The sequence below is a fragment of the Bos grunniens genome, chromosome 20 (genome assembly GCF_055505025.1).
Source record: "Bos grunniens cultivar Pamir isolate PY7600 chromosome 20, Bosgru_T2T1.0, whole genome shotgun sequence".
Taxonomy (NCBI): Eukaryota; Metazoa; Chordata; class Mammalia; order Artiodactyla; family Bovidae; genus Bos; species Bos grunniens.
Window position 1 is genome coordinate 72,328,339 of NC_141184.1, and position 22,159 is coordinate 72,350,497.

At 40.6% G+C, this 22,159-nt stretch overlaps 1 long non-coding RNA gene across 1 annotated transcript in view; it reads right to left on the reverse strand.

The window, feature by feature from the left end:
• Positions 1–2,615: 2,615 nt before the first annotated feature.
• LOC147350702 (uncharacterized) overlaps positions 2,616–22,159 on the reverse strand; it is a 58,430-nt gene continuing 38,886 nt past the window's right edge. The window contains exon 2 of the long non-coding RNA XR_015149072.1: positions 2,616–2,725. This is a non-coding gene — a long non-coding RNA (uncharacterized LOC147350702). The remainder of the gene's footprint in view (positions 2,726–22,159) is intronic.

The following is a 22,159-nucleotide window of genomic DNA, read 5'->3' on the forward strand; positions in this document are numbered from 1 at the left end:
TAATAGCCATTCAAAGTATTTTTGTTATTAGTGCCTTTTCACAAATGATTTTCACAAAGATGTTGAAGTGAAGTGACTCAGTCGTGTCTGACTCTTTGCGACCCCATGGACTGTAGCCTACCAGGCTCCTCTGTCCATGGGCTTTTCCAGGCAAGAGGACTGGAGTGGGTTTCCTTCTCCAGATCACAGAGATGTTAGGTGACTTAATTTCAAAGTCTGAAAGCTACTACGTGAAAGAGGCAAAAGTTAAACCCAAATCAGTATATAAATCTTTATGACTTATTTCTGACAACTCTATTTGCTTTCCAAAGGAATTATACTGACTTAAAATGATACCAGAACCAAAGATAGTCCTCCTTCATTTTTTTGGTGAGAGAACTGGGTAGTTTTAACACCCAACAGGGACTACCATGCAAGGAACCAAATTCCTATATTAAACCAATACCCATTTTCATATACCCACTCTAACAGTCTATACCAAATCTCTCCTTACCAGTTAGACTGTGTGTAGTCAGTGGAAGAGCAGAAATATTTTATTCAACCTCTACAATATTTTCAAGTATTTGGACTATACAACTTGCCCTCTACGTTTCAAAATCTATGAATAATCATCTTTCTACAAAATTTCCCAGATTTAGGCTAGTTTACTTGGAAGTATTAAATCTTTGAATTTTACAATAAAATGAAGATTCTAAAGCAAGTAGTATTCGATTTGCTGAAAGCACTGTAACAAAGACTTAAAGACTAAAATTAAAACAACAACAACAACAACTTTAAATTCTATGTACTATGTAGCTACATTAATCTTAGAATATGAGAAAACGGTAAAAGCTATCACTTTAACAGAACTTACTCCAAAAGTACTGTGCCAAATACTTTATAAATGCTTCATTTTGTATCAACACTTCATTTTGTATCTTCCAAAGTGTTAACTCTATTTTACAAGCAAAGTGACAATGGTAAGAAAATCCAAGTAACTTGACCAAAGTAATACAGGTAGAAAGTGGTAGCTGCTGCTGCTGCAGTTTATACAATTCCAAAGCTTTTACCTCTTGTTGTCACAGTTTACTGCCCCCTAATTCCTATCTGGTAAACATATCTTTGTCCACAATTCTAAAACCACTGTCGAAACACATACAAAATTATTTAAACCTATTATTAACTGTATCCATTAATTTGTCATAGCTTCTAAAGTAAAATAATTAAAAAGTGCCTAAAGATGGTAACAACAACCCTGTATGCGAGACAGCAAAAGAGACACAGATGTATAGAACAGTTTTTTGGACTCTGTGGGAGAGGGAGGGGGGATGATTTGGGAAAATGGCATTAAAACATGTATAATATCATATAAGAAACGAATCGCCAGTCCGGGTTCGATGCGGGATATAGGAAGCTTGGGGCTGGTGCACTGGGATGACCCAGAGGGATGGTATGGGGAGGGAGGTGGGAGGGGGATTCAGGATGGGGAACACGTGTATACCCGTGATGGATGCATGTTGATGTATGGCAAAACCAATACAATATTGTAAAGTAAAAAATAATAATAATAAAAATAAATAAATAAATAAAAAGTGCCTAAAGAATTATCATTAGAAAAATTCAAGTTAAGGCAACAGATTTTCACGACGTATTGAGAGGTCAAGAACAGATAATTCACACAACAAAACCTCTATCACTGCTTGGGAGTTACTGTTCTTAAATTGATGTAAAGATAGTAAGACCAGGATACCATCTTAAGTATTTAAGACAATGTAAAATACTGTAAACCCACCAGCCTCAAGGTTGAACCAAAGCACCCATTTTCAAAATCATGTTACCTTCAATATTTACTAAGTGAATTATGAATATTATTATTATAGTCTGCTCTTTAAAGTCTTATTATCAAATAACAGAAAAGATGTAACCATAACTTGGACAATTTAAACTTCTGAAAAGCTATTACTTCCCCAGTTCCAATGTTTCAAAGTTCTTCATAAAAGAATAATATCTGAAAACTAAGATAAGTAACATCCCCCAAACATGAAATCTTCAATTTATCAGAGTCTGAGCCTAAATACATAACTTTTTAATGTACAAGATGCAGTTAAAAATAACATGTTAGTTGTTCCTGGTGTTTATCAAACACATTCATTAGACTGATTAAAAGGGCAATACAAGAATAATTTTCTACGATATGCCAAATAATAGATGAAGTCTTACCTCCATTGCTAAAACTACCATCTGTTGGTCATAGTGATTCAGAAGATTGGGCATGAAGGCAGTGTTATAAGGCAAATCCTGGCACACCCTCAAGGTAATAGGCTCAAAGAAAATAAACTGTGCCCACTGGTTTGGCCCACAAACATAGTCAAGGGCCACAGTTAAAAGATGATCCAACTCATAGCCACGCTTTCTCGATTGAATGGGATTCAGATGATCAGGCCTACTCAATATGTATTTTAGATCTTTGTACACCTACAGGTCTCAGCTTGAAAGTACTTCTTCTATCTTACTGTTAAGTTCTTCAAACAGAATTACTCTGCACCGTCAGAGGTTTGTTAGCTTGGTCTCACAAAAGGCATTTGTTTTTGGTTTCACAATATGGGAAAATGACATCATCTTGCCTCTTCTTTTCATTTTCTTACATCAGGTACCATGTGGCCAACGTGTCAAGTTGATCAACCACATTCCCAAACAACAGGTTCCATCTTAGGAGAAGAGCTATTTCTTCCTTTGACTGAAGTATCTGAAAAATAATTGAAAAAAAATTGGGTGAAATTAGCAATTTCCTCTTAAAATATTGCAAGCTTGATATTAAAACTTTGATTAGCTCAGTAAAGTTGCAGGATACAAAATCAGTATACAAAAATCAGTTGTGCTTCTACAAACTAACAATCAGGTACTAGAAAGAGAAATTTTAACATACTGCCTTTGGGACTTTCTGGTGGTCCAGTGATTAAAACTGCACACATCCACTGATGAGCTCCAGTGCACTCCCTGGTGGAGAACTAAAATTCCAAGTGCCAGGTGTGTGGCTAACAACAACAAAAATCACAAACTTTGACTGCCTTACAGAGAAAATACATGGATATTTCAGAAAAAATACGACAGTTTCTCTACCTTCTCATTCTTGCTATAGATATACAAGAGAATCCATAAACAGCATTTAAAGGAAAGCACTATTTCTTCCCTCAGTTGTTTATATAACATATAGTTTAATTTCCCATCTACAGTGGTAGTTTTTCATTTGTCACAAGACATAATTGATCCATTTTGAAAAACTTGCATGCTGTTGTCCTAAATTTTATTTAAATATCTGCCACACTTAATAACAAGTTATTTAAATGTTATTATATATGTTTTAATCATTACATGATTCAGCAGATGGTATCTGTGAAAGGTGTAAACTATAAAGAAATCAAAAGATATGGATTGAAGCCTCTTTCCAACTATGTGAATCACTTACCTTCTCTGAGCTCAGAATTTTCCTTTCTAAAAATTGCACCTCCCTATCAAAGATGTATGAGTGAATTATAAAATAATGCACTCTATAAAAGGTAAAGCAACATCAAACTTTAGGTAGTTTTATTACTGAATGACAGCAGATACAAAGACTTACTTCTATCAACCAATACTGAACTGGCAAACAGAAGATTCTAAAAGTAGTATCAGGACATTTTCCCAACAATGCTTCATCCTTTTAGATAGTGCAAAAATTCAGTACAGAAAACGTTTGACCAACAAATGCTTCATTATACAGAGTCAGGCTGCAGAGAAGAGTCAACTCTAGAAAGTTACAGCATGGAATATGAATGATTTCCAGTGAAGAGTTTCTACCAAGTTTCAGAGTTGGATTTGACACTGCCTTTCCTGGGGGCTTCCCTGGGGGCTCAGACGGTAAAGAATCCGCCTGCAATGCTAGAGACCTGGGTTCGATCCCTGGGTTGGGAAGATTCCCTGGAGGAGGAAATGGCAACCCACTCCAGTATTCTTGCCTGGAGAATGCCATGGACAGAGGAGCCTGGCAGGCTACGGTCCGTGGGGTCGCAGAGAGTTGGATGCAACTTTCACATTCACTTTTTTTTCTAGGGACAAAAATATGCATCTCTTTTGGGGCTGGAAGGGTAGGTAAGAGTGGAAGGCAGGATTGGTAGGAAAAAAGCGTATTCTAAAACTATCATACTTCCATTTGGTTTTGTAATGATGTTAAGTCTGCTTTTACTTTATTTTTGCTTCACAGATGTCAAATATTTCTGTTTGAAGTACACAACCTCAGCTGGGAAAACATGAGAAAGTCAGGTTCAGAAATTCTCAGAGACCCAGGTTAACAGGACAACTCAAATAGATATTAGGGCCTGTGACAGAGAACTTGAACCGTCTTGGCTAAAGCAGAGAAAGAAACTGTCCTTTGCGCACTACCAATGACAGGGCCCTCTGCATCCCAGGCTTTCATTACTGGGCAGAAAAAACTATTTGGAGAAAGTCAAGCCATGGCTGAATCTTCCCAATTTCTCCCCCAAGCATATCGTCTTGAGTAGAAGAAGAGAAAAGTAAAGTCTACAACCTTAGGAATTAGAGACACCAAAGTTACAAGCAACCTCTGCCCCAAACAAAGTTTCATCTCTCTAATACGGAAATCTCTAAACCAGAAATATTTGTTAAAGCTTCTTGGCCTGCCATATTTTTTCCTCCTTCAAGCTGGGCCCAGAAATGTGATGTCTGGCTATGGAAAAGAGATATTAAACACAGTCATGTATATTTAAGCTTAATTATCATGCAGCACGGTAACAATTATGCATATCATTAAATGTGTCAAATAAGCCCTGAACGCTTTATTTGGCTACAGTATCAAACATCCATAGAAGTTCCATGTTTGTAGTTTGCTCCTTATGCAGCATGTTCATCTGCTTGCAACTTAGAAAAAAATTAAAGGGAACATTGCTTCCTACTGAATATGTGTATAACAATGAGAATTTCAAATTTTTCATTTAGACTATTATTCAAGCTGTATGGGTTCTAAATTGACGGTTCAAAGAAGATGACCACACAAAACTTGAGGAAGAAACAAAGTAATATTGAGTTTTTTAAACTAGGTGAGAAACCCCCTTATACTTCTGTCTACTCTATTTTACTTGGTTTTCCCTCAGTTATTCCTTTTGCCTCATTTACAAACAATACTTCTCACAGACTTACAAAAGTGCTTTCCTTTATGTACTTTAACATTCAAATTTCCATATATCCAAACATTTTTGTAAAATTACTGTTAGGCTGGGATAGGATAAAACCTTAATACATTAAGACTGTAGTTTATGATTATTAAGATAAATAAGAAAAAACAGTAGAATGCCATGAGACAAGAAGAAAAATAGGAACACTAAAAATATTAAGGAATTCATATTTCTTCCAAATTAGAGGTTCCCTAATTTTAATGTGCAGTAGATTCATAGAAACCCCACGGGTCTAAGAAATCCGAACCTCTGGAAAATGAATGATATACATGCATTCTAACAATTATCTCTGTACTGTTACAAGTGATCTATAAGTCATATTTTGAGAAATGCTATCCTAAAATAGAATAACTTAAAACAGTACAGGATATTTGCACATAATTATGTGCTTAGCAAAAGTAATATATACAATGAATTTTTTAAAAAGCAGATAAAGAATACTACCTTAATAGAAAAATCGGAAAAGGACATAAATTTACAAACGGCCAAAAAACATATGAAAAGATACTCAACTTTACTAATAAAAACATACAAACATGATATTTAACATTTTTGCCAATCAGATGAGCAAAGTAAGAATAACAGAACACAGTATAGGAGAGGGTGCAGAAAAAGGAATATATTCAACATTCCAACACTTGGAAGTACTTTCTTTTGGTGTTTTTTTTTTTGGCTGTCCCACACGGCTTGCAGAATCTTAGTTCCCCAAACAAGGACTGAACCCGGGCCAGAGTAGTGGAGTGTCTAACCACTAGACCGCCAGGAAATTCTCCATTTTCAAATACTACTGGAGGAAAAGCAAACTAGTTGGTATTTCAAAAAAAAAAAAAGCTATGGACATCAAAAGCCCTTAAAATGTATATAATTTGATTCAGCAGACCTATTGTACAATTTATGCTAAGAAAGTAAACACAAGTACACATGATGTATAACTGAAATGTTAGTACAAAAACCCAGAGACAATCTGAAAGTCTGCCAATAAGGAATTGGTTAAACTAAGGTACAACCACATATAACACACTAACTAAAAATGATGAGCAGGATCTGTATATACTGACTTCAAAAGACAGTAACAATACAAAAACTGAAAAATAAAATTTTAAATGGTTTACAAAACAGCATATAGTCTCCCACTTCTGTCAAAAATATACATACACGGAACAGAATAAAATTACCTGAACTGTTTAAAAATACAATATTATAGGGACTTCCCTGGCAATCCAGTGATTAGGACTCCACACTTCTATGTCAGGGAGCTCGCATTTCATCACTGGTCAGGGAATTAAGGTCCCACAAGCTGCAAAGCGTGGTCAAAAAACAAAAACAAAACAAAAAAGTAGTAAAGTATTATAAATGCTGCAATGTTATTTTAAAGTCTGTCGCATGTTATTTATGTATGGGAACATTAAGTGCTAAATCTATGAATGTGTGCTGACAATACTACTACTTGAATCAATGATTTACTGGCTGTTGATTAAATAACAAGCCAAGGGACACAAAAATACCCTACTACAGGTAGCAAGAAAAGCAAAAAAAAAAAAATGATGATAAATTTAGAATGGGTCAAAAATTGGTTTTGAATACTGAAAAAAATCAGATCACCTCTCAGCTGAACCAAATATTATGCACATTAAAAAAAAAAAACTTTTGATATATATTCTAAGTTGCTTTTCAATAACATAATGAAATGAATGCTTCTAATCAGGATCATGTGAGTATGCATAGCAACAGTCCTTTTTCCTAAGAGAACCATCCTCGAAGAAGCTGTAAGTTTCAGAGAGGACACAGAAGATTGAGGAAACCAGGAAATACTGACCAAATACAGCAACTGATCACATAAAGGTTAAAAGATTTTTTCCATTCTTTTTGATATTATATCTTTTACCACAGCAATCTGCAGAATCTCAGTTGAATAAAGCGAATTGGTGGATTAACTGGAGGGAACAGTCTCAGGCATCAAGGACCAGTAAAAAGTGAGGGGTCTGGCAACAGTTTTTCATGCCCTAACCCTGAGCGAAGACATTCACTTCTTTACAGAGCAATATATGTGGAAAACTAATTTCCAATTAAGTGACCTGATGACTATTTCATCAGAAAACAAAAAGGACTAGATACATTTAACCCTACATTTTAATTTTTATCAATGTGTAACATCAGAAATCTGATATTCCCCAATTTACCAGTTCTCTTTTGATGATAAAAAGTTCAGTTCAGTCGCTCAGTCATGTCCGACTCTTTGCGACCCCGTAAATCACAGCAAGCCAGGACTCCCTGTCCATCACCAACTCCAAGAGTTTACCCAAACTCATATCCATTGAGTTGGTGATGCCATCCAGCCACCTCATCCTCTGTCATCCCCTTCTCCTCCTGACCCCAATCCCTCCCAGAATCAGGGTCTTTTCCAGAGTCAATTCTTCGCATGAGGTAGCCAAAGTATTGGAGTTTCAGCTTCAACATCAGTCTTTCCAATGAACACCCAGGACTGACCTCCTTTAGGATGGACTGGTTGGATCTCCTTGCAGTCCAATGGACTCTGAAGACTCTTCTCCAACACCACAGTTCAAAAGCATCAATTCTTCAGTGCTCAGCTTTCTTCACAGCCCAACTCTCACATCCATACATGACCACAGGAAAAACCATAGCCTTGAATAGACGGACCTTCGTTGGCAAAGTAACATCTCTGGTTTTTAATATAGTATCTAGGTTGGTCATAAATTTTCTTCCAAGGAGTAAGCGTCTTTTCATTTCATGGCTAAAATCACCATCTGCAGTGATTCTGGAGCCCCCTAAAATAAAGTCTGATACTGTTTCCCCATCTATTTCCCATGAAGTGATGGGACCAGATGCCATGATCTTCGTTTTCTGCATGTTGAGCTTTAAGCCAACTTTTTCACTCTCCTCTTGCATGTTCATCAAGAGGCTCTTTAATTCTTCTTCACTTTCTGCCATAAAGGTGGTGTCATCTGCATATCTGAGGTTATTGATATTTCTCCTGGCAATCTTAATTTCAGCTTGTGCTTCCTCCAGCCCAGCGTTTCTCATGATGTACTCTGCATATAAATTAAATAAGCAGGGTGACAATATACAGCTTTGACGTACTCCTTTTCCTATTTGGAACCAGTCTGTTGTTCCATGTCCAGTTCTGTTTAATTTTTATCAATGTGTAACATCAGGAATCTGATATTCCCCAATTTACCAGTTCCCTTTTGATGTTAAAAAGTAAAAGCCCCGAAAATGAGTATTTGTCCTGAAGAGCAGCAATAAAGGGCATGCAATCTTGGAAGACTGTCTTCAGAGGCTGGCTACAAAGCCAGACCCAAGGAACTCAGGTGGGAAAAGCAAGAGATGGCAGCTGTGAAGAGGAAAGAAAGCCAGCAGAATCCCAGAAGAGACAATGACAAAAGTGGGCCCTGGGGGCTTGTCAGCAAGGCCTTGCAACAAAAGATACTAGCAATTCTATTCCAATTCACACTTTCTGTACAGAAAGTGATTCCTTTCATCTTTCTCAGCTTAGATTTACTTATCTGGACACACTATACATATACATAGCATTTTGCGTTTCCAATTCACAAATTAAAGGTTGCCTCAAACACACTGGCTACAATGGGAACCGGAGGATATTCTTTTGTCTTCTTTCAGAGTTTTCCAAGACTGCATTATAAGGATTAGCACTCACTACCTCTGAAGCTTCTTCTCTCAAGGAAATCATCATCTTGTAAGACAGCAAAGTACACACTGAGAGCATATCACTGCTCAAAGTGCTAGATTCCTTTTCCCAAAACTCATGTGGGTTTTGGCCTTTTGTTTTCCATATCTTGTTTAAAAAATAAATTCATTCTCAGGATACTGTTTTCTGGTTGCTAAAGCATCAGTTCAGTTCAGTCGCTCAGTCGCATCCGACTCTTTGCAACCCCATGAATCGCAGCACGCCAGGCCTCCCTGTCCATCACCAACTCCCGGAGTTCACCCAGACTCACGTCCATCAAGTCAGTGATGCCATCCAGCCATCTCATCCTCTGTCGTCCCCTTCTCCTCCTGCCCCCAACCCCTCACAGCATCAGAGTCTTTTCCAATGATTTAATTCTTCACGTGAGGTGGCCGAAGTACTGGAATTTCAGCTTTAGCATCATTCCTTCCAAAGAAATCCCAGGGCTGATCTCTGCTCCATATTTAATTCATCGGAGAAGGCAATGGCAACCCACTCCAGTATTCTTGCCTGGAAAATCCCATGGGCGGAGGAGCCTGGTAGGCTGCCGTCTATGGGGTCGCACATAGTTGGAAATGACTGAAGCGATTTAGCAGCAGCATATTTAATTCATAGGGCCTAGATTCTTACAAATCTCTAGGTATCACTTTGCTACATTATCTCATTTTTAAAGTCCGTCTACTCATCCACTGATTACAAAAGATATTCTAATCTTCCACTGTGCTGAGTGATGGGGCTTAAAAAAATACAGGAAAAACAAATAAAGTTCAAAACTAAAATGAATAGTAGGCATCAAAATCCAGTCCATCTTACAACTTATATATACTTTTAATTCTAGAGACAGCAGAAGCAGAAGATCTTTTAAAACTAAAACTGGAAAGTTAAAAGATGGCCAGAAGTGAAGTGAAGTGGAGTCTCTCAGTCGTTTCCGACTCTTTGCGACCCCATGGACTGTAGCCTACCAGGCCTCTCAGTCCATGGGATTTTCCAGGCAATAGTACTGGAGTGGGTTGCCATTTCTTTCTCCAGGGGATCTTCCCAACCCAGGGGTTGAACCCAGGTCTCCCGCATTGTAGGCAGACACTTAACCATCTGAGCCACCAGGGAAGTCCTAAAAGATGGCCAGAGTCTGGACTTTAAAAAAAAAAAAAAAAACAGGTTGAAATTCCAGCCTCGTTTCCCTGTTCCATTAAAATGTGTTCAGGAAATGCTCTAATATCAAGCTCCTGATTTTTTTTTTCCCCCTTTAGCATGGTTGCATGTTTTAACTATAAAATTAGTTTAATGAGATAAACTTTGAGGACCAGGATTTTTTTTTTTTAGGCCTACTAGCCTAGTTGTTTGGAGAAGGCAATGGCACCCCACTCCAGTACCCTTGCCTGGAAGATCCCGTGGATGGAGGAACCTAGTAGGCTGCAGTCCATGGGGTTGCACAGAGTCAGACATGACTGAAGTGACTTAGCAGGAGCAGCAGCAGCCTAGTTGTTTTTTCTTAAACTTCATTCACAGCGAATTCCTTGGATCCCCCAAAACTGTTGCTAGTTCTCAGCGTAACAAATTGTAACTCAAAGACAGATTCATCATTTCTGATGCAACAGTCAGTTAAAACTAATTTCTACTCAAAGAGGAGCTGGTACTCTTCAAACATTCATTCCTAACCTTCTGGAAATGCCACTATTAAAAACCTTCACTTCTTTCCTTAAGACGCTGCAACCCTTCTTCTCCCAAATCTATACTGAACAATTCCTCTCATACATATTTCAAAGTTTTGCTTTTCATTTGCACTACTGCTCTTTTTGTGGGCAGCTGCAGCTTTAAATGTCTCTAATTCTAGAGATTTAGAGGTTAAAAAATGCTTGAGGCCAACACTGCTCTTCCCTGTGAAAGAAGGTAAAGATGCAGTAAGAACTGTTTCCTAGCACATGTCTCCTGAAGAAAATAAAAGTCAACAGCAGTCTAACATCAACAAACTAACATGCTCAGAATAAGTTTTCAGTATGAAATCTCACAGTTTTACTAACACTTATGAAATTTAAGTCGGGGAGAGAGATGTTTTGCCTGTCAAGTGGGCAACAGAGGACTTACAGTGAGTTTAAAACCCCCTCTCTTTGCCCAGTGATGACACGCTCACAACACTGTACTATACAAACAAAGAACGTGCACTTTACTATTTAGCTTCCCCGGAGAAGGCAATGGCACCCCACTCCAGTACTCTTGCCTGGAGAATCCCATGGACTGAGGAGCCTGGTGCACTGCAGTCCATGGGATCGCCAAGAGTCGGACACGACTGAACGACTTCACTTTCACTTTTCACTTTTACGCATTGGAGAAGGAAATGGCAACCCACTCCAGTGTTCTTTCCTGGAGAATCCCAGGAATGCGGTAGCCTTGTGGGCTGCTGTCTATGGGGTCGCATAGAGTCGGACACAACTGAAGCGACTTGGTGGCAGCAGCAACAAGTCTCCCTACTTCAAATATCTCAATCGTGGCTGGGATCTCTCTAGAAAAATCCACCTGAATGTTCAAAGCACAAAATAAAGGTCAGAGGAATACAGTACCTAAGATGAAAAAAGGGATCAAAGAACCTAAAGTCCTTTCTTCCTCTATTAGTAGGGCACTGGTAGATTTAGGAGAGATGTAGAGGCAGGGAATATTAGTGGAAGAGAAAAAGAAAAAAGAAAAAATGGAGGAGGAGGAAAGAGAAGGTAAGACGATAGGCTTTACTAATTGTTGAGGTCCTTTAACGGACCAGACCCTGGTGGTCCAGAGTCGACGATAAGAAAGTAAAGGAGAGAAAGAGGCTGATATTCCTTGGTTTACGCAGAAAGCCAAGAAAGCCCCTGGCACGGGGCTCGCTCAGTTCATGGAGGCCTCAGGCTCCCTCTCGATGCGGTGAAGGCACACAGCGCCTTCTCAAGAGGGTCTTAGAAGCCTGGGCAGAAAAGTGAATTCAGAGGGCTTCTGTGCTCCAAAGAAATAGCCTGATAGAGAAAAAGAAAGACATGGGGATCAGAGCTCTGATGGAGCAAAGGTGTTTTAATTAACATGGTGTGGGCATATAGACTGTCTTACAAGGTAGTTATTCTCAGCAAAGATAAAGATTAAAATTCCAGACTTATAAAACATAGGCGATCCATATTAAAGAGAGAGAGAGAGTTGTAAACAATCACTTTTACTGTATGGTTCACAAGAAGGAGAGGGTACTTATCTCCGTATAGAAAATCTAATGAAGGAAATGCCTGGATTCCTCAGCCCCCGGGAGACGCTTGAGTATTTAGGAATTAATAAGGAACACAGAATTTCTGACAGATCCAAAACAGCACACAGGAAGCCTCCTGTTAAATGCTTCCTGAAAACTAATTACCTTATTTTCCTGACAGTTTCAAAGCATTTGTGGGGAGGGGAGTAGAGGAGGAACCTCTTATTTCACTAAATAAAAGGCAACACTGTAAGAAGAACTGCATCTCAATTATCTTTTATTTTCAGCTACATCCTTGCAAGCCTGCCCACTTAAACTTTTACATCACTTTCCTATCTTATTACCTCTATGTTGTGGTTTGGTACTTCAAACAAACACTTTTTTTTTCCTTCTTCTTATGGAGGAAAAAGATGGTATTGATTTGCTTAAAAGTACGGATGGGTTAAAAAAAAAAAAAAAAGGACAGCGGGAAATCATTATCTTGAGGAGTAAATGGTTCTTAATAACAGAACTACGGATTTATCCGTCCCTTTGACTGTTAGCATGCCACTAAAGGCTTCAGAAGGCTCAAGAGGGAGGTTAACATCCCCCTTGTCAAGTGTTTGTTTCCTTGCTCCTGCGGTATTGGCTTTGCCAAGTAACCCAATTCCCGTATATAAACATTACAGGTCTCTCCAAACTACTTCTATAAAATAAGATATGGTTTGACCAATCTTATAGAGCAGTCATTTATTTCTATAGCTGCTGGTCTGCTCTGTCTGCCTACATTCAGAAGGGAACAAAAATTCAAAATTTCATTTATTCTGGGCCCAAAACCAGACCTTTTGTCCTTCCTAGATATTTTGCAACTTCGAGTTGACTCCTCTGCCTAAATTAGTGGCATACGTTTTTGTTAAGAAAAAAGAAGAAAGAAAGAAAGAAAAAAACCACCCCTTATTCTCTTATTGAGGAAGGCAACTAATTCTGAAAAAGGCCTCTAGGAAGATGTTAAAATGTCTTGAAATGTTTAACAGAACCTTATTTCAGAGGCTATGGATGAACCTCCCCAAGGTACCCCAGGGCAAACACACGGAGCGTCCAAGGGGGCAGAGGGGAAAGCCTCGAGGAGGAATATGCAGACTTTGCAAAACTGACGGGAGGGAGGAGAGGGGACAACTTTCAGGACTAGAAACAGGAAGCAGTCCAGATGCTGCGATGCTGCCTGCACCCCCGCACCCAGCCCTCCGTGCATCGTCCTCCCCGCCAGCAGCTGCATGCTCCACCCACAGCCCCCAGTGGCCCGGGAGTGCCACACGCCCCTGCGGCGCCAACCAAGCCCCAGGGCTGGGCTGAGGGCGGCGTGCAGGGAGCGTGGGCCCCACTCGACCAGGTTGCTGGGCGCAGATTCGGGACCGAGAGGGTTAATCCAGTCCGCGCACACAGTCCGCCCAGCCCCAAACCCGGGCTCCCCTGCCGGCCCGCCACCCACCCCGAGAAAGCCCGGAGACACCCCTCCACAGCACAGCGCCCAAGGCTTTTGTTTTGTCAGAGACGAGAATAACGATCCTTGAGGAGGAGGTGCCGCAGCTGCTCGTGGCTCTTTGGCACAGGCTTACACCGAGGAGCGGGCAGCCGAGGCGGCACCTCCTAAGTCCCCACTCTCAAGTCCTTTTCCCGCTGAGCAGGACGGGAAGGGGCCTGCACGACCCGGGGCTCACCTCACACCTCCGGGCTGGGCTCCTGGGGGGGCTGCGGTACCGGCCGGGGGCAGCCAAAGGTCCCTCAGGTAAACGGAGCCAGCGAGGACCACCAGCGTGGACCACCAGCGTGCGCCTCCGAGCGACCGAGAGCTTTCGCGATGGCCGCGACACATGCGCACGCATGTACGGCGCAGGCGCACTGCACACGCTCGCCCGAGCGCTCCTATTTTGAGCCCAGCTTCTGGATACCAGTCTGCAGGTTTCGTTGCGCTTTACCTCGCGCCGAGGCTGATGCCTGGCCCTGTCCTGCTCCAACGGAGTCGTTCTGCGCTCTGGAAGCTTTTCTTAAATGCCCTCAGTCCCCTTTGCAAAGCTCTCCCTCCCTTCCCTGCTGAGACAATGCAGCGACTCTCATCACTCAAGCCTGGAACGCTATTATTGAGAGACCACCAAAACCTGTTTGAGAACCAGCGTGCCCCCTGGGAACCCGGGGATTGGAATTGATTAAGAGGTGGGTGCTGAGAGTGGTACTGGGTGCAGATAGAAGTAGTCAGCTTTCATATTGCAGAGCTCCAGGCTGAAGCAGCAGAGCAGATACCCTCTTTACCGACACCCACTTTAGTCAGCAGGTGGGGCTTGAGGTTATTGGTGGCATTCCTCATCTTCTGTTCTTTGGGAAATGTTTCTTCTCTCTTTTTCTTCATAAGTGATTTTATTTTTTTCTCCATAAGCTATTCTAGAACTTAAAGATTCCTTAGAAATCATCTAAACCTAACCTCTCATTATTCAGACGCGGAAAAGAACAGTCCAGAAAGGTTAAAAAGACTTAGCCAAAGCCAGGCAGGGTTTTAAGGGCTGAGTCTGGATTCACTCATTCCAAGCCAAAGCTGTTACCATTGCCTCTATCATTTTACCTACCTTCCTTTCTCTTCCTTTCCCTCCCTTTTCAACCTAGACTTCACAGCCATCATTTTGTTCTATGGTAGCACACAGGACTTAAAGAAATACTTTGATCTTGTAGCATAGTATGACTGTACTTAACGTTCTTCAACTGTACACTTGGTTAAAATGGTGTATTTTAGTATAATCTTCTCTCTGAATCTTTGCCACCCCATGTTAGGAGACTGACCAAAAACAGCTATATAATCTGTGGTTTGTCCAAACCCTTGGGACACATCTCTGTGGCATCTTTAATTATAGGCAACTACTTTATACAAAGAAAAGTGGAAGTGTTAGTCCCTCAGTCGTGTCCGACTCTTTGTGATCCAATGGACTGTAGCCCACCAGGTTCCTCTGTCCATGGACTTCTCCAGGCAAGAATACTGGAGTGGGTTGCCATTCCCTTCTCCAGGGGATCTTCCCGACCCAGGGATGGAACCCAGGTCTCCTGCATTGCAGCCAGATTCTTTACTGTTTGAGCCACCAGTGAAACAATCTGTTTTAAAGATGCTCCCTAAATGATAATAAATACTGAGCTTAGACAGTCATAAATATCGTTTGATGTCAGAAGATGAGCTATGCGAATTGCACCATAAAAGGGATCTGAAATGACATTTTCAATGTCGTTAATAAATACTAATGCAGTAATACTTTTTCTTTTTTTAAATAACATTGATCCATAGGCTGATTCTTATCAAGTCATTGTGTCTTGTGGAGCCAACACTGCCTCTACTGAAGGTGAGTGAGTGAAGCAGCTAAGAGCATTTATGAAAAGCAGTATAGACCTGCTTCGGGTACTTCTAGATCCCTTGTACCTTCAGATCCTCTAGAGATGTGCTGCTCTCACAGTTTTATGCAATTTACACATGGTCTTGTGAAAACTGTCAGGCATAGAACATATCTTGGCTCCTAGTGGGAGGTGGGAATGATGTAGAAATTATCGTTGAATGTATCAACATGATCACATCTCAGAAATAGACCACTGAGTGAACGAAGCGAACTACAAAGTATGTAAATTATGATAGCTCTTTAAAACAGTCACACTGTTTACAAGGCCAAACATGTATATATAATAAGCATAAAAAGTGGACAAGTAGGCAGCACACTAAATTTTATGACAGTGGATGCCTCTAGGCAGGCAGGGTGGGAAATGAGATCTGGGCAGCATGTAAAAGAGGCTTCAACTCTTAATCACACACATGAAGCAAAATGTTAACATTTTAAAAAATCTCTGCAGGGAGAAAAGGGTGTTTCTTAGGCAAGTCTGTAAACTTTTCTTTATGGTTGAAATGTTCCCTTTAAAAATAATGTTGAGGGGCTTCCCTGGTGGTCCAGTAACTAAGATTCCACCCTCCCAATGCAGAGGACCTAGGTTAAATCCCTGGTCTGGGAACTAGTGCAAGACAGGGAAGCCTGGAGTGCAGCAGTTGATGGGGTTTCAGAGTCACACACGACTTAGCGACTGAAGACCAACTGGGAACTAGATCCCACAAACTGCAACTAAAGATCCAAGATCTTGTGTGCTGCAACTAAGATCCAGTGCAGCCAAATAAATATTTTTAAAAGGAATTTAAAAAAATTTTAAATGAAAGTAATGTTAAATTTTCGAGGACATTGAGCCAATGTGCTCACCGTGAACACAATGTGAAGGGCTGAACAAGGAGAGGTCCAGAGGATGCTAGTTGAGAGGATCAATGAAAGGGACCTTATTTTCAGGGATAAAAATATTCAGATCTAACAGGGATAAAGTGTCGGGCTCTCTTTAATCCCATCTTTCTTTCATTCAATGTTATAACCACCAATAGAAAGTCCTTAGGGCTTCCCTGGTAGCTCAGGAACTTCACCGAGACCCAACACTCTCCCAGGGAGTTGTTAAAACTGGTCTCTTTCTGGATGAACCCATTTTGAAACCATCCATGTTAACCGGTAATACATGGTAATTTCGTATTGCATCTACTTACCTCCCCCAGGCCTCCACCCCTGCAAAAGTCTTTGTTTATTCATTTTTACGTACAACCTGATCATAAAACATACAACCATACTTAAAACCACTGGGATGGAATTCAGACAACATAAGTTTCGATTTGGCCACTTACTGATCCTTTGTCAACTCTAAAGAAAGCAGCAACTATGAGCTTTACTTTTCATTTTCTTTTTAAACGGGAGATATATGAATGCTGCCTATTTCAAAACAATGAAACAATATAAACATAGGGTTTACATTTATTTACCTTGGAAGAGAGTACATTTTTTATGTATTTTAGAGAACGTGCGATAATGAGAAAAGTCTTCTTTTTTGAATTTGGTTAGCTGCTGCCCATAAGAACTGTTTTACACTTCCCAGATGTCCCTTCTGAAATGTTGTTTTTCTCTAGCATTAGTTTATAGTTCTATACCAGTAGTTATTTCTACATTGTACTTTCAAATCCTCATTAGATTTCTTTTTTTTTTTTTTATTCTTGCATTCTCACTCTGCCTCTCATTACATGGTAGATGCTTCATAAATTTCATTAATGAAATTAGACCAGATCAGAAAATTTCCCAAATTTGGAGTTATCCTTATTCAGGCATGCCATCTGCTGGTTCCCTGGTGTATCTGTTAGTCGGCCTGAATTCCTTAATCCAATAAATTACAATTCATGTTGAAGCATTGCTGAGTTTGTGTGTTGGGCAATTTTCCCACGTTCTTTCCCTTCCTGTGTGCAGGTGCTATTCTTTCATTGAACCTCTCCAGAATTGTTTTTCCTGCAACCTTCTTTTACCTGTTGGCCACTCTAAAAACCCGGAGAAATGGAGTTTACGTTTCAGAACCCCGGAGTGACCAGAACGATATAACTGGGCGTGCTCAGTAGGTTGGCCTGATTTGGACAATACTTACAGCTTGAATGGGGGCATTTAATGCTGTTTGTTTCAGGATTGGTTGTATATTCGTCCTAGCACTCTATTGAGAGATGGCAGCCTTTCCCACCCTCTGGGCCCTCCCACTTTTCCATTCTGTCCCTGTGCCCAAATTTGGAGCCAGCCCGCCAGGATCTCCCAGCCAATCAAGAGACCACACATTGTTGCCTAAGAGACCCCGGATGCCAGGGAAAAGATTTATAGGTAGTGATTGGCCTACTGGAAGGGGTGGGAGCTAGACGGAGTCACAGAAACAGGAGCTATGGCAACACCAGCGCTAGAGGCTTGAGGAGAAAGACTTGAAGAGAAAGACTTAAAGAGGTGAGAGCAGTGATCACTGCATGAAAAAGATGGAGACTCCTTTGAGAGCTCTTCTCTCAGGTCCTCCTGGGCTTCTCATGAGCCTTGGTAGTGACCCCAGGAATTACATTTTGCTCTGTATTAGCAGTTAAATGACCAGGTGCATCATATATATGAAATTAACAACCAACAAATAATTACCTCTATGCTTATCAAAGCACTAGGTCTTTGCATTGTCTTATAGTTTCTCTTTGTTTCCACCTAGTTGAATATAAGATGAATTCATATTTAAATCTAGATCAGATCACATCAGATCAGTCACTCAGTTGTGTGCGATTCTTTGCGACCCCATGAATCTCAGCACGCCAGGCCTTCCTGTCCATCACCAACTCCCGGAGTTCACTGAGACTCACATCCATCGAGTCAGTGATGCCATTCAGCCATCTCATCCTCTGTCGTCCCCTTCTCCTCTTGCCCCCAATCCCTCCCAGCATCAGAGTCCTTTCCAATGAGTCAACTCTTCACATGAGGTGGCCAAGGTACTGGACTTTCAGCTTTAGCATCATTCCTTCCAAAGAAATCCTAGGGCTGATCTCCTTCAGAATGGACTGGTTGGATCTCCTTGCAGTCCAAGGGACTCTCAAGAGTCTTCTCCAACACCACAGTTCAAAAGCATCAATTCTTCGGTGCTCAGCCTTCTTCACAGTCCAACTCTCACATCCGTACCCTATTTCCTGATCATTTCCTGGTAATCTCTATTTCCTTCTCTGATGATACTGCAGCGTACAATGGGTGAGCTGTGTGTTAGTGGAGAAACTCAACCGTGTTCTGCTCTGTAAACACCAAATAAAAACCCGATTATCCTGAGTCTAACCCCAGTGCTCGGTTCCTAATGTTGAGTTGTACCTTCTTTGCCACTAGCTTTAATCCTTAAACCACTCACCTCCACTGTTGTGTTCATTCATTCCACTGATTGAGACAAGGTTTTATTGAGCACCTACTGTGCACTACTGAGTTTAGGATTCAGGTGAGCACATTCAGAAAACCACATTAGCAGAGAAGCACCAGTTTTGTACCACATTCTCTGATCTGAAGTTCAGTGTGTCTGTACAGATAGTGCATGAAGGGAGAGGAAGGAGGATGAACCAAAAAGGTAAATTCATGGTGTACCTAGACTAGCATGCTAAGGATTCTGTAGCCATTATCGAGTCTCTGAAGGTTTTTGAGCTGAAAAATGACTAACAGACCTTTTAAAAAATACTTCCCTGAATAGAGTAGTGGTTAGCCAAAGTTGGGGAGGAGGGAAGTGTGGAGATATTGATCAAAGGGTACAAACCTTCAGTTATAAAAGGAATAAGTTCTAGAGACCTTAAGTACAGCATGGTGACTATGTGGTGATGGTGGTGGTAGTTTAGTCGCTAAGTTGTGTCCCACTTTTGCAACCCCATGGACTGTAGCCCACCAGGTTCCTCTGTCCATGGGATTCTCCAGGCAAGAATACTGGAGTGGGTTGCCATTTACTTCTTCAGGGGATCTTCCTGCCCAGGGATCATGGTGACTATTGTTAATAATAATATATTATATACTTGAAATTTGCTAGAAGAGTAGATCTCAAGGGTAATCACACACACAGAAGCACACACATGCACACACACGCACACATGCACACACACACGGTGACTACGGGAGGTGATGGATATGTTACATAGTTTGATTGTGGTAAGCATCCCACAATGTGTACATATACTAAAACATCACCTTAAATATATACATTTTTTTGTTAAAAAAACCCTCTTGTAGTAGACTGTAATCTCCATTATAGTCAAGACTTGTCTTTATACCTGTAATACAGACCTAATAAGTCTTTAGTGAAGTTGTGCAATGGTGACAGTGTGAAGAATGGCTTTGAAGATGGGATTGGAGGTGTGTTACCACTGGAACTTTACCAGAGGACCTATCCTTGCCTTTAAGCATGACACTAGAAGCACACACTGGGGGTAAGGGCCAGAAGCCCTTTTTCTTCCCCTTTATCCAAAGAAAAATTAAAGGGGAACATGCAAGGACAGCCATTAAGGGGGAAAGAGGTCATGAAAAAACAACAGCAAGGTTTGTATGTAGAAGGAGGGAAGGCAACTTGCTTTGTCTTGTAATTTTTTTGTATGTTGTATGAAAGCGTCTGAGTGGTCTATACTGTGATCCAGTGTGGACATGCAGATATGCACACTGCCCATCTTCTAGAGTGGACAGAGGAAAAAACTGTAAAAGGATAATGACAAAAACCAGGGCAGGATACCTCCATTTGCCTGCTTCAGGAAGACTATTACCAAGAGGGCTCTTTTGCTCAGCCAGGCCCATCTCCTGAAAACCAAACTTTATTCAAATTGATTTGAAAAAAAGAGCCTAATTCAAATGATTTGTAGCTCTGAAGAACCAGGAAGGAAAAAACAAAAACAAACAAACAAAAAAACATGCAAAACCTTAGGGAGGACCTGGAAAAGCTGCTTTGTCTTAATCAGAAATTGGGCTTAGAATCAGTCAGATTGTTTTCTACTTGAACTGGGAAAAGAGAGTTTCTGAGCTTACAACAGAAGTTTTTAACCTGGTATAAGCAAAATATAATGTTAATATGCGGAGAAGGCAATGGCACCCCACTCCAGTACTTTGCCTGGAAAATCCCATGGATGGAGGAGCTTGGTAGGCTTCAGTCCATGGGGTCACTAAGAGTCGGACACGACTGAGCGACTTCCCTTTCACTTTTCATTTTCATGCATTGGAGAAGGAAATGGCAACCCATTCCAGTGTTCTTGCCTGGAGAATCCCAGGGACGGGGGAGCCTGGTGGCTGCCGTCTGTGGGATCACACAGAGTCGGACACGACTGAAGTGACTTAGCAGCAGCAGCAGCAATGTTAATATGAATTTTTCTAGGGAGAAGATTCATAGTTTTCATCATACCCTCAAAGAGTTTTATAGCCCTGAAAAAAATAAAATAAAAGATTGAAAACAATTGGTTTAAGGAATTCCCTGGCAGTCCAGAGGTTAGGATTCTGTATGTTCATTGCCGAGGGCCAGGGTCAATCCCTGGTTGGGGACTAAGATTCTGCAAGCCGAGTGGCTTAGCCTAAACAGATAAATAAAAATTAAAACACACACACACACACACACACACACACACACACACAACTTCAATCAATTTAAATAGAAGAAATGTCAAACATGAATAAATAGCAATAAAAAAGGAAATATGTGATTTTTAACTGAGCAGATCTAGACTCAGTGACCATGCTTTATATATTTGCCTGCTCATGTGTATTTTTATAGCAGCCAATTAATAATACTGTAATGAAATCATTTCTTACATCTTTGCAACTTAGCTGTTAGGAGCTAAGAATGTGAGGGCTCATCTGAACCTCCTTTATTTCCCCTTATTCCAGTGGAGTGGTATCAGCAGGCAACTGCAGGAAGACATTATCTATGGTTTAAAACCCTGAGGTTTTAAAACTATTGGCTTTCTCTGCAGCTCTAATTTAAACCTGAGAGGGAATATTACATGTCAAGTGAGAGTCACAAAATTTCAGATCTAGCATTTGGGGGAATCCTCTGTAAGTCCAAAACTAACGGTTAATTAAAAAAAAAAATTGTTTTTATTTATTTGGCTGTGCCAGGTCTTAGTTGTGGCATGTGGATCAAAATATTGTCTGGGTGAATTCCCTGGTGGTCCAGGGGACCTGGGTTCTATCCCTGGTCAGGGAACTACATCCCACATGCCCTAACAAAGACCTGGCTCAGCCAGATAAATAAATAAAAATAAATATTTTTTAAAAATTGTCTTATATTTGTTGCTATAATTTTTGGAGCCCTGGGTCAGGCAGGCAAATCCTGTGCAGGCTCCAACTCAGCACCGCTGCTTTGGATCTGAAACATACCTTCAGAGAGGAAGAAGGCACAAACAAACAGAAACACTGAAGCTATATACTGAAAATGCCATCCATCTGCTTTAAATATTTTTTACCTTAAAATATTTTGTTGTGCCCCCTTCAAGGACAGGCTTTGAAGAACTCTGGAAATAACAGGAAGTTCTAAGAAAGTCTGTGGTGATGCTATTTTTTTTTAACACTTTATTTTGTGTTGGAGTATAACCAATTAACAGTGTTGTGGTAGTTTCACATGAACAATGAAGGGTCTCACCCATACATATACATGTATCCATTCTCCCCCAGCCAGGCTGCCATT